General features: G+C 42.9%; 1 protein-coding gene across 9 annotated transcripts in view; it reads right to left on the minus strand.

Moving 5' to 3' along the window:
* LOC107955427 (uncharacterized) overlaps positions 1-13,735 on the minus strand; it is a 49,767-nt gene that overhangs the window by 13,669 nt on the left and 22,363 nt on the right. The window lies entirely within an intron of this gene.

Genomic DNA, 13,735 nt, shown 5'->3' on the forward strand with positions numbered 1-13,735 from the left:
GTACGGCATTTACGACCGTACAAAGCCTCGTAAGGTGCCATCTTAATACTTGATTGAAAACTATTGTTGTAAGCGAATTCAATCAAAGGTACATACCGTTCCCATGAACCACTAAACTCAAGGATGCAGCATCTCAGCATATCCTCGAGTATCTGAATTATCCGCTCGGATTGACCATCGGTTTGGGGATGAAAAGCGGTGCTAAAATGCAGCTGGGTACCCAAAGCTTCTTGCAATTTCTTCCAAAATCGCGAGGTGAATCTCGGATCTCTATCCGACACGATAGAAATAGGTACTCCATGTAATCTCACAATCTGAGAAACATACAACTCGGCTAGTTTATCCAATGAAAAATCCGTACGCACGGGGATAAAGTGAGCCGACTTAGTCAGCCTATCAACAACAACCCAAATCGCATCCTTCTTACTTGCGGACAATGGCAGTCCGGACACAAAGTCCATTGTGACTCGGTCCCATTTCCACTCGGGTATCATGATCGGCTGAAGTAACCCTGAAGGCACTTGATGTTCCGCTTTCACTTGTTGACATATTAAACATCTCGAAACAAAGTCGGAGATGTCTCGCTTCATACCATGCCACCAAAACCGACGTTTCAAGTCGTTGTACATTTTCGTGCTCCCCGGGTGAATTGACATTCGGCTACAATAGGCTTCGTTCAAAATCATCGGAATGAGTTCCGAATTCCTTGGAACACACAAACGACTTTTAAACCTCAAACAACCATCATCATCAATCTGAAACTCCGATTCCTTGTTCGGAACACACTCAGCTCGTTTTGCAACCAATTCATCATCGACTTTCTGAGCTTCACGAATTTGATGAGTCAATAATGGTTTGGCTTTTAATTCAGCTACTAACACATTGTCAGGTAGGACAGACAAGTGTACATTCATTGCTCGCAAAGCAAACAGTGATTTCCGACTTAAGGCGTCCGCAACCACATTAGCCTTTCCCGGGTGGTAATCAATGACAAGCTCGTAATCTTTCAACAACTCAAGCCAACGTCTTTGTCGCAGATTCAAGTCTCGTTGAGTCATCAAATATTTGAGACTTTTGTGATCCGAAAACACATGGCACTTCTCACCAAACAAATAATGTCGCCATATTTTCAATGCAAACACAATGGCGGCTAGTTCGAGATCATGGGTCGAATAATTTCTTTCGTGTGGCTTCAATTGTCTCGACGCATAGGCCACAACTCGACCTTCTTGCATCAATACGCAACCCAACCCGAGTAGGGATGCGTCACTAAAAACAACAAACTCTTTACCCGATTCGGGTTGCACCAAAATTGGAGCTTCAGTCAGATGAGTTTTCAGTTGATCGAAGCTTTTCTGACATTTCTCCGTCCATTTGAACTGAACATCCTTCTGAAGTAGCTTCGTCATTGGTGTGGCTATCATCGAGAAACCTTTGACAAATCGTCGGTAATAGCCGGCGAGCCCTAGAAAGCTCCGGACTTCGGTAAAATTTCTCGGAGGCTTCCAGTTAAGTATGGCTGAAATTTTGCTCGGGTCAACTCGAATACCCAATGCTGATACCACATGACCCAAGAAGCTAACCTCTCTTAACCAGAACTCACACTTACTGAACTTAGCATATAACTGCTTATCCCGCAAAATTTGCAACACTTGCCTCAGATGCTCAGCATGTTCGGTCTCGTCTCTTGAATAGACCAAGATGTCATCAATAAACACAACTACAAACCGGTCCAAATACGGCCTGAAGATCCGATTCATCAAATCCATAAACACCGCAGGGGCATTAGTGAGCCCAAACGGCATCACTAAGAACTCGTAGTGACCGTACCTCGTTCTGAAAGCAGTTTTGGGTACGTCCGAATCTCGAATCCGCAACTGATAATAACCCGATCTCAAATCTATCTTTGAAAACACCGATGCTCCCTTTAATTGATCGAACAGATCATCTATACGCGGTAACGGATACTTATTCTTTATCGTCACTTTATTCAGTTGACGATAGTCAATGCACAACCTCATGGTTCCGTCCTTCTTTTTCACGAACAATACTGGTGCACCCCAAGGTGAGAAACTCGGTCGAGCGAAACCTTTATCCGTCAATTCTTGCAACTGAGCTTTCAACTCTTTTAACTCAGTTAGTGCCATACGATACGAAGCGATCGAAATTGGCGTAGTTCCAGGTACAAGCTCAATTCCAAACTCTACTTCCCGAACAGGTGGCAAACCCGGTAACTCTTCAGGAAAAACATCCGGGTATTCACAAACCACCGGCACCGACTCGGGTTTCTTTTCTAACTCTTTGTCATCAAGTACATACGCGAGGTATGCTTCGCACCCTTTCCTTATATATTTCTGGGCCAACATTGCTGATATTACAGTTGGCAACCCCCTTAAGTCCGCAGACTCAACTCGGATTATTTCGTCATTCGCGCACCTCAAATCGATAGTCTTATTTTTGCAATTCACAACCGCATCATGCGCGGTTAACCAATCCAAACCAAGAATAACATCAAACTCGTCGAACGGCAAAAGCATCAAATCGGCCGGAAAACAGGATTCTCAGATTATTAGAGGGCATCTCTTACACACTTTATCAACAAGTACGCATTGGCCCAAAGGGTTTGATACTCGAATTACGAGCTCAGTAGACTCAACAGGTAGAGTCTTACTGGTTGCTAAGGTTTCGCATACATATGAATGAGTAGAACCAGGGTCAATCAATGCAATCACATTAGTATCAAAGAGAGTAAAGGTACCAGTGATGACGTCGGGGGAGGATGCCTCCACTCGTGCGCGAATGGCATATGCTCTAGCAGGAGCACGGTTCTCGGCGCGATCGGCCGTATCAGAAGCCCCCCTCTGACTACCACCCCTGCCTCCAAAAATTCTCGGTGGTCTACCTCTAGATGTCACTCCACTAGGTCTTGCACCTTGAATCTTATTCTTCTCATCCAGCTCCGTGCAATCTCTAATGAAGTGGTCCTTCGAACCGCATCCGTAACAGGCCCTGTTAGTAGACTTGCCCCAACATTCACCTAGGTGTCGTCTTCCACATTGGGGACATTCAGGTTTCTCGTGACGATTATTGCCCACACTAGCTACCGAAGTAGCTCGGGAGCCCATCGATGGTCTTGCCCTGATGGAAATTCCCGCAGTCGCCCTCGACTTATTAATGTCCTCCCTGAACTTCTTCACAGCTGAGAACGGAGCTTTACCCGTCGATCTTTTACGATAATCTCTAGCTTCAAATTCAGCCTTCCTCTTCTCCTTTCCAAGTTCCTCCGCCTTGCAGGCTCGTTCGACTAGTGTTACGAATTCCTTTATTTCCAGAATACCCATTAGTAGCTTTAAATCTTCGTTCAATCCTTCCTCAAATCTTTTGCACATAGCAACCTCATCAGCTACGCACTCCCGGGCATACCTACTAAGTCTTACGAATTCATGTTCGTATTCAGATACAGTCATACGGCCTTGCTTGAGTTCCAAGAACTCCTTACGCTTCTGGTCAATGAACCGTTGGCTAATAAATTTCTTCCGGAATTCCGTTTGAAAGAAGTCCCAAGTTACTCGCTCGTTCGGGACTATGGAAATCAAGGTCCTCCACCAATAGTAGGCTGAGTCTCGCAACAAAGATACAGCACATTTTAGACATTCATCGGGTGTGCATGACAATTCATCGAACACCCGAATGATGTTATCAAGCCAGAACTCGGCCCTTTCGGCATCATCAGTTACTATGGCCTTGAACTCCTCGGCCCCACGCTTCCTAATCAAGTCTACAGGTAGCTTACTCAGCCTCACAGGATCAGCGACTGACGGCCTTACAGGCTCTTGGGGTGGGTTATTCAAATTTGGGAATTATTGGACAGCCGGGTTGGCTCGGGCATATTGCGCGACCCACTCATTCATCATGGTAAAGAAGGCTTGTTTAGCCCCCTCACCTTGATTATTCGCAGATGACTGAGGTTCAACAGGCGGCGTCCCTTGTGCAGGAGCAGCCGCTACGCTATCAACGTCATCCGCTAGGGTTCTTTCTTCACCGGGATCTATTTACTAATCAAGACAAACATTTCAACCGTCAGAAGTCATCACCCTTTTAAATATTAACATTATGACATGTATAGCTAGACTCATACGTGCTATGGAAGTCCTAGAACCGACTAAACCATAGCTCTGATACCAATAAAATGTAACACCCCGAACCCGAAACCGTCATCGGGGTCGAACACGAGGTGTTGACTGGCTTTAACCTCTTACAAAATTTATTTTCCAGACACTGCCCAATCTGTGTACTAGTCGTTTTAAAAATCATATCTTGAGTTTCGTAACTCGAAAATCAGTTTCGTAATTTTTCCCAGAAACTAGACTCATGTGCCCATCTATGTATTTTTTTCTAGAATTTTTGGTTGGGTCAATTAGTACAGTTTATTATTCAAAGTTCCCCAAGTTGCAGGGGTCGACTACACTGACCTTTGCCCATTACGACTGGGATATCTCCCTGCACGAGGCTTCAATACTGTTGCCGTTTGTTTCTATGGAAACTAGACTCAGAGAGGAATCTGCACATATATGGTACGACCCCTAATTATCTCTGGTTAATTTATAATGAATTTCCAAAGTCGGAGCAGGGAATCCAGAAACCGTTCTGGCCCTGTCCCACTAAAATCTGATTATCTCTTAATATACTGCCCATATGATCTTTTCGTTACTTTCTCATGAAAACAGACTCATCGAGCTTCGATTACATAATTTATTCATCAATTAATTCCACTCCTACTATTTTTAGTGATTTTTCAATCTCATGACACTGCTGCTGCCAGCATCTGTTACGAAAGTAACTAGGTCCATTTCATGCCTACCCTCGATCCTACTCATTCGAACATTCGTGCCATTTTCGCATGGCTTAAAGTTTACATGCCATAATTCAAACACAACGTACTAGCTTATACATGCCAAAATGATCTTCTAAGCACACTAAGAAGAAAGTACCAAAACTAGCTATCCGGTGTGATGACTTCGATGACGGCCCGACCCCGCAAAAATTGATGAGTCCAAGCAACCTATAATGGGTGACAAGAAACACCGGGTGAGTTTATAACTCAGTAAGTCATAAGCAATGCTCTACTATACATCAATAACATTATCACAAGAGGAACAAAATGGAATGAGACAATTTACTCCATCCATACCGAACCATGCCATAGTTCCTCCAACCTACCGATTCAATTTCATATCAATTCATGCCTTCACAATTCATATACTCATCAATAGGACATTGAAGCATTTTCATAAATCAATTTATTTTCGTTACAATCAAACCACAAAACGGCCTTTCACCCATCCTACGATAAATTTTTATGTACGTGACTTCAAGTATAGTTGTCACATAGGTTCAACTTACCGAGCTCAACACCAAGTATACGCATAGCACATATTAGCCATGTACTCAAGACACTTACCCGATCCGCTGTCCGCGATCAGCTCAATAGTGTCGCACACATAGTGTCCATAATGATTCACGAATGTATATTGAGCCCGCACACTCAGTGCTATATAATCAACTCGCACACTTAGTGCCACGTAATCAAATCGCACACTTAGTGCTACATAGTTAGACTCGCACACTTAGTGCCGCATGGTCAATTCGCACACTTAGTGCATCATATTCATTTCGCACACTTAGTGCAACAAAGTCGAATCGCACACTTAGTGCTGAACAATTTAATCCCGCGCACTTAGCGCCAATCTCATAGTCATAAATGGTTATCCCGCACGTTTAGTGCCGAGATCAACAACTCATTACATCTTACCTCTTTTATTTCATTCAACAATTTCATCATCACATACGTACATGCATATATATATGTACATTTATTCATTCCATTCAGCATCAATACACAACATTATGACCATTGAAATAATACCAACTACATGCTTAATGACTTACCTCGTGTTGGGTAAGACGGTTCCAACTCGGCTACTCGATAACCTTTTCTTTGCCTTTGCTCGATTCACCTCCTTTAGCTCCTTGAGCTATATCAATAATTTAACTAGTTTAACCACCTTGCTAAATATTTACAATCCAATCTCACATGTATATGTATGTTAGTATATTCGGCTAATAATCTCATGCAACTACCAAAGCCGAATCAACTAAATATACTTATGTATACACACATATATCATCATCGAAATCACCTAAGCTTAGACATCGATTTTTAATTTCAAGTAAGTTGCCGAATGCAACCTTACTAAATTCTCATGGATTCAATATACCATTACCATGAAATCAACAACCAAATTCATAGACAATTTAGGAAAATCACATTACAAATCTCATATTCAAGCAAAGACCATGGCCGAAATGCACATATGACCTCATAACAAAAATATTGAACCTTTGGTTGCCCAATTAGCTTAACATCCATCAAATTTTAAATCAAGAAACTCACCTCATCTATAATCAACCCTCAATGCCCTAAAGCATCAAAAACAACATCAAAGAAATACAACCATCCATGGCCGAATGTCCTAGCCGAATTGTTTTAACCATGAGTAACATAACAAGCATAGATCGTGTTTATGGATATACCGTGGCCGATTCAAGCTAATCACCTCCAAAATCATCAACCATTTTCGTTGCATATAACATATATAAACATGAATAAGTTTCATATAATCCTTAACACATTAATTTCTTTCATCAACAACCTTTCCTTGAACACTTTCTCATGACCGATCGCTCATGTTATCAACAAGGTTCAAGGTTTGAACATGGGCTATTTAAAACATGCATGCATCTCTAAGACAACATTAAACATACCTTGGTCTAAAGGACCACCTTGACCGAATCTTGTTTCCCCTTCTTCCTCTAGTTAGAACAATTGCAAAAGAAAGAAAATATGAACACTCCTTCTTCCCTCCTTATTAAGCATTCAACCTCCCTCATTTTTCATGCCACAACATCAAACACTCTCCCTAGGCAAGCAATGGCCGAATCCCTCCCAAGTTCCTTTCTCCCCTTCTCTTTTTTCTTGGTTTTTCGGCTAGGTGATGGCAAGTATGACACCTTTTTTTTTTTGTTCCCTTTTCTATTATTAATCCCATCATTTGTTCACCAAAGAAACATTTTAAATTAGAATGAGTGGAGCATTATCACTCCTTGGCCGGCCACCATAAATTTTATGGACAAATTGACATGCAAAACCACTCTTTTTGGTACATGCACTAATAGACCATTTGAATTAGACTATCATATTTTTACAATGTCTCAAATTGATCCCAATTAATAATTTCTCATGCAATTGGTAAAATTAGGGAGTGAAACTTCCACATACTCATGTTCACACATAATAAGCATAGAATATAGCAAGTAATTATTTTTACGACTCGTCTTGTGGTCCCGAAACCACTTCCGACTAGGGTAAATTTTGGGCTGTCACAATCTCCCTCACTTAAGAAATTTTCGTCCCCGAAAATCTTACCGGTAAATAGGTTTGGGTATTGTTCTTTCATCGAGCTCTCGGGTTCCCAGGTTGCTTCCTCGATCCCGTGTTTAAGCCACAACACCTTAACCAACGGAACCCTTTTGTTTCGCAACTCTTTCACCTCACGAGCTAGGATACGTATCGGTTCTTCTTCATAACTCATATCGGCTTGAATTTCAACCTCTGATGGCTAATTATATGCGACGGATCAGATCGATAGCGTCGAAGCATCGAAACATGAAAGACATCGTGAATCTTTTCAAGCTCAGGGGGCAAAATCAATCTATACGCAACTGGCCCCACTCGTTCGGAGATTTCGTACGGCCAATGAATCTCGGGCTCAACTTGCCCTTACGGCCAAACCTAAGTACTTTTTCCAAGGCGAAACTTTAAGGAACACTTTATCTCCCACCTGATATTCAATGTCCTTCCGTTTCAGATCCGCATACGATTTCTGACGATCTGTGGCTGCCTTCAAACTTTCACGGATTACTTTTACTTTCTGTTCGGCATCTTTAATCAAATCAACTCCGAAAATTTTACTTTCACCGAGCTCGGTCCAAAACAATGGTGTACGGCATTTACGACCGTACAAAGCCTCGTAAGGTGCCATCTTAATACTTGATTGAAAACTATTGTTGTAAGCGAATTCAATCAAAGGTACATACCGTTCCCATGAACCACTAAACTCAAGGATGCAGCATCTCAGCATATCCTCGAGTATCTGAATTATCCGCTCGGATTGACCATCGGTTTGGGGATGAAAAGCGGTGCTAAAATGCAGCTGGGTACCCAAAGCTTCTTGCAATTTCTTCCAAAATCGCGAGGTGAATCTCGGATCTCTATCCGACACGATAGAAATAGGTACTCCATGTAATCTCACAATCTGAGAAACATACAACTCGGCTAGTTTATCCAATGAAAAATCCGTACGCACGGGGATAAAGTGAGCCGACTTAGTCAGCCTATCAACAACAACCCAAATCGCATCCTTCTTACTTGCGGACAATGGCAGTCCGGACACAAAGTCCATTGTGACTCGGTCCCATTTCCACTCGGGTATCATGATCGGCTGAAGTAACCCTGAAGGCACTTGATGTTCCGCTTTCACTTGTTGACATATTAAACATCTCGAAACAAAGTCGGAGATGTCTCGCTTCATACCATGCCACCAAAACGACGTTTCAAGTCGTTGTACATTTTCGTGCTCCCCGGGTGAATTGACATTCGCTACAATGGCTTCGTTCAAAATCATCGGAATGAGTTCCGAATTCCTTGGAACACACAAACGACTTTTAAACCTCAAACAACCATCATCATCAATCTGAAACTCCGATTCCTTGTTCGGAACACACTCAGCTCGTTTTGCAACCAATTCATCATCGACTTTCTGAGCTTCACGAATTTGATGAGTCAATAATGGTTTGGCTTTTAATTCAGCTACTAACACATTGTCAGGTAGGACAGACAAGTGTACATTCATTGCTCGCAAAGCAAACAGTGATTTCCGCTTAAGGCGTCCGCAACCACATTAGCCTTTCCCGGGTGGTAATCAATGACAAGCTCGTAATCTTTCAACAACTCAAGCCAACGTCTTTGTCGCAGATTCAAGTCTCGTTGAGTCATCAAATATTTGAGACTTTTGTGATCCGAAAACACATGGCACTTCTCACCAAACAAATAATGTCGCCATATTTTCAATGCAAACACAATGGCGGCTAGTTCGAGATCATGGGTCGATAATTTCTTTCGTGTGGCTTCAATTGTCTCGACGCATAGGCCACAACTCGACCTTCTTGCATCAATACGCAACCCAACCCGAGTAGGGATGCGTCACTATAAACAACAAACTCTTTACCCGATTCGGGTTGCACCAAAATTGGAGCTTCAGTCAGATGAGTTTTCAGTTGATCGAAGCTTTTCTGACATTTCTCCGTCCATTCGAACTAACATCCTTCTGAAGTAGCTTCGTCATTGGTGTGGCTATCATCGAGAAACCTTTGACAAATCGTCGGTAATAGCCGGCGAGCCCTAGAAAGCTCCGGACTTCGGTAACATTTCTCGGAGGCTTCCAGTTAAGTATGGCTGAAATTTTGCTCGGGTCAACTCGAATACCCGATGCTGATACCACATGACCCAAGAAGCTAACCTCTCTTAACCAGAACTCACACTTACTGAACTTAGCATATAACTGCTTATCCCGCAAAATTTGCAACACTTGCCTCAGATGCTCAGCATGTTCGGTCTCGTCTCTTGAATAGACCAAGATGTCATCAATAAACACAACTACAAACCGATCCAAATACGGCCTGAAGATCCGATTCATCAAATCCATAAACACCGCAGGGGCATTAGTGAGCCCAAACGGCATCACTAAGAACTCGTAGTGACCGTACTCGTTCTGAAAGCAGTTTTGGGTACGTCCGAATCTCGAATCCGCAACTGATAATAACCCGATCTCAAATCTATCTTTGAAAACACCGATGCTCCCTTTAATTGATCGAACAGATCATCTATACGCGGTAACGGATACTTATTCTTTATCGTCACTTTATTCAGTTGACGATAGTCAATGCACAACCTCATGGTTCCGTCCTTCTTTTTCACGAACAATACTGGTGCACCCCAAGGTGAGAAACTCGGTCGAGCGAAACCTCTATCCGTCAATTCTTGCAACTGAGCTTTCAACTCTTTTAACTCAGTTAGTGCCATACGATACGGAGCGATCGAAATTGGCGTAGTTCCAGGTACAAGCTCAATTCCAAACTCTACTTCCCGAACAGGTGGCAAACCCGGTAACTCTTCAGGAAAAACATCCGGGTATTCACAAACCACCGGCACCGACTCGGGTTTCTTTTCTAACTCTTTGTCATCAAGTACATACGCGAGGTATGCTTCGCACCCTTTCCTTACATATTTCTGGGCCAACATTGCTGATATTACAGCTGGCAACCCCTTAAGTCCGCAGACTCAACTCGGATTATTTCGTCATTCGCGCACCTCAAATCGATAGTCTATTTTTGCAATTCACAACCGCATCATGCGCGGTTAACCAATCCAAACCAAGAATAACATCAAACTCGTCGAACGGCAAAAGCATCAAATCGGCCGGAAAACAGGATTCTCGGATTATTAGAGGGCATCTCTTACACACTTTATCAACAAGTACGCATTGGCCCAAAGGGTTTGATACTCGAATTACGAGCTCAGTAGACTCAACAGGTAGAGTCTTACTGGTTGCTAAGGTTTCGCATACATATGAATGAGTAGAACCAGGGTCAATCAATGCAATCACATTAGTATCAAAGAGAGTGAAGGTACCAGTGATGACGTCGGGGGAGGATGCCTCCTCTCGTGCGCGAATGGCATATGCTCTAGCAGGAGCACGGTTCTCGGCGCGATCGCCGTATCAGAAGCCCCCTCTGACTACCACCCCTGCCTCCAAAATTCTCGGTGGTCTACCTCTAGATGTCACTCCACTAGGTCTTGCACCTTGAATCTTATTCTTCTCATCCAGCTCCGTGCAATCTCTAATGAAGTGGTCCTTCGAACCGCATCCGTAACAGGCCCTGTTAGTAGACTTGCCCCAACATTCACCTAGGTGTCGTCTTCCACATTGGGGACATTCAGGTTTCTCGTGACGATTATTGCCCACACTAGCTACCGAAGTAGCTCGGGAGCCCATCGATGGTCTTGCCCTGATGGAAATTCCCGCAGTCGCCCTCGACTTATTAATGTCCTCCCTGAACTTCTTCACAGTGAGAACGGAGCTTTACCCGTCGATCTTTACGATAATCTCTAGCTTCAAATTCAGCCTTCCTCTTCTCCTTTCCAAGTTCCTCGCCTTGCAGGCTCGTTCGACTAGTGTTACGAATTCCTTTATTTCCAGAATACCCATTAGTAGCTTTAAATCTTCGTTCAATCCTTCCTCAAATCTTTTGCACATAGCAACCTCATCAGCTACGCACTCCCGGGCATACCTACTAAGTCTTACGAATTCATGTTCGTATTCAGATACAGTCATACGGCCTTGCTTGAGTTCCAAGAACTCCTTACGCTTCTGGTCAATGAACCGTTGGCTAATAAATTTCTTCCGGAATTCCGTTTGAAAGAAGTCCCAAGTTACTCGCTCGTTCGGGACTATGGAAATCAAGGTCCTCCACCAATAGTAGGCTGAGTCTCGCAACAAAGATACAGCACATTTTAGACATTCATCGGGTGTGCATGACAATTCATCGAACACCCGAATGTGTTATCAAGCCAGAACTCGGCCCTTTCGGCATCATCAGTTACTATGGCCTTGAACTCCTCGGCCCCACGCTTCCTAATCAAGTCTACAGGTAGCTTACTCAGCCTCACAGGATCAGCGACTGACGGCCTTACAGGCTCTTGGGGTGGGTTATTCAAATTTGGGAATTGTTGGACAGCCGGGTTGGCTCGGGCATATTGCGCGACCCACTCATTCATCATGGTAAAGAAGGCTTGTTTAGCCCCCTCACCTTGATTATTCGCAGATGACTGAGGTTCAACAGGCGGCGTCCCTTGTGCAGGAGCAGCGCTACGCTCTCAACGTCATCCGCTAGGGTTCTTTCTTCACCGGGATCCATTTACTAATCAAGACAAAAACATTTCAACCGTCAGAAGTCATCACCCTTTTAAACATTAACATTATGGCATGTATAGCTAGACTCATACGTGCTATGGAAGTCCTAGAACCGACTAAACCATAGCTCTGATACCAATAAAATGTAACACCCCGAACCCGAAACCGACATCGGGTCGAACACGAGGTGTTAACTGGCTTTAACCTCTTACAAATTTATTTTCCGACACTGCCAATCTGTGTACTAGTCGTTTTAAAAATCATATCTTGAGTTTCGTAACTCGAAATCAGTTTCGTAATTTTTCCCAGAAACTAGACTCATGTGCCCATCTATGTATTTTTTTCTAGAATTTTTGGTTGGGCCAATTAGTACAGTTTATTAGTCAAAGTTCCCCAAGTTGCAGGGGTCGACTACACTGACCTTTGCCATTACGACTGGGATATCTCCCTGCACGGGCTTCAATACTGTTGCCGTTTGTTTCTATGGAAACTAGACTCAGAGAGGAATCTGACATATATGGTACGACCCTAATTATCTCTGGTTAATTTATAATGAATTTCCAAGTCGGAGCAGGGAATCCAGAAACGTTCTGGCCCTGTCCACTAAATCTGATTATCTCTTAATATACTGCCATATGATTTTTCGTTACTTTCTCATGAAACAGACTCATCGAGCTTCGATTACATAATTTATTCATCAATTAATTCACTCCTATATTTTTAGTGATTTTTCAATCTCATGACACTGCTGCTGCCAGCATCTGTTACGAAAGTAACTAGGTCCATTTCATGCCTACCCTCGATCCTACTCATCGAACATTCGTGCCATTTTCGCATGGCTTAAAGTTTACATGCCATAATTCAAACACAACGTACTAGCTTATACATGCCAAATGATCTTCTAGCACACTAAGAAGAAGTAAAACTAGCTATCGGTGTGATGATCGATGACGGCCACCGCAAAATGATGAGTCCAAGCAACCTATAATGGGTGACAAGAAACGGGTGATTTATAATCAGTAAGTCATAAATGCTACATAATCAATAAATATACAAGAAACAAAATGAAGAGACAATTACTCATCCATCCGACCATCATAGTTCTCAACTACGATTCATTTCATATCAATTCATGCTTCACATTCATATACTATCATAGGACATTGAGCATTTATAATCAATTTATTTCGTTACATCAACCAAACGGCCTTTCACCCATCTACGATAAATTTTATGTACGTGACTTCAAGTATAGTTGTCACATAGGTTCAACTTACCGAGCTCAACCCAAGTATACGCATAGCACTATTAGCCATGTACTCAGACACTTACCCGACGCTGTCCCGATCAGCTCAATAGTGTCGCACACATAGTGTCCTAATGATTCACGATTATTGAGCCGCACACTCAGTGCTATATATCAACTCGCACACTTGTGCCACGTAATCAATCGCACACTTAGTGCTACATAGTCAGACTCCACACTTAGTGCCTGTCATTCGCCATAGTGCACATATTCATTCGCACATTAGTGCCGTCATCCACATGTGCTACATAATCCCCCCTTAGCCATTCATTCATAATGGTTCCGCACGTTAGTGCCGAGATCCAATCATCTACATAACAATTTCATCATCACATAC

Source organism: Gossypium hirsutum, chromosome A07 (assembly GCF_007990345.1).
Source record: "Gossypium hirsutum isolate 1008001.06 chromosome A07, Gossypium_hirsutum_v2.1, whole genome shotgun sequence".
In the NCBI taxonomy this organism is placed as follows: Eukaryota; Viridiplantae; Streptophyta; class Magnoliopsida; order Malvales; family Malvaceae; genus Gossypium; species Gossypium hirsutum.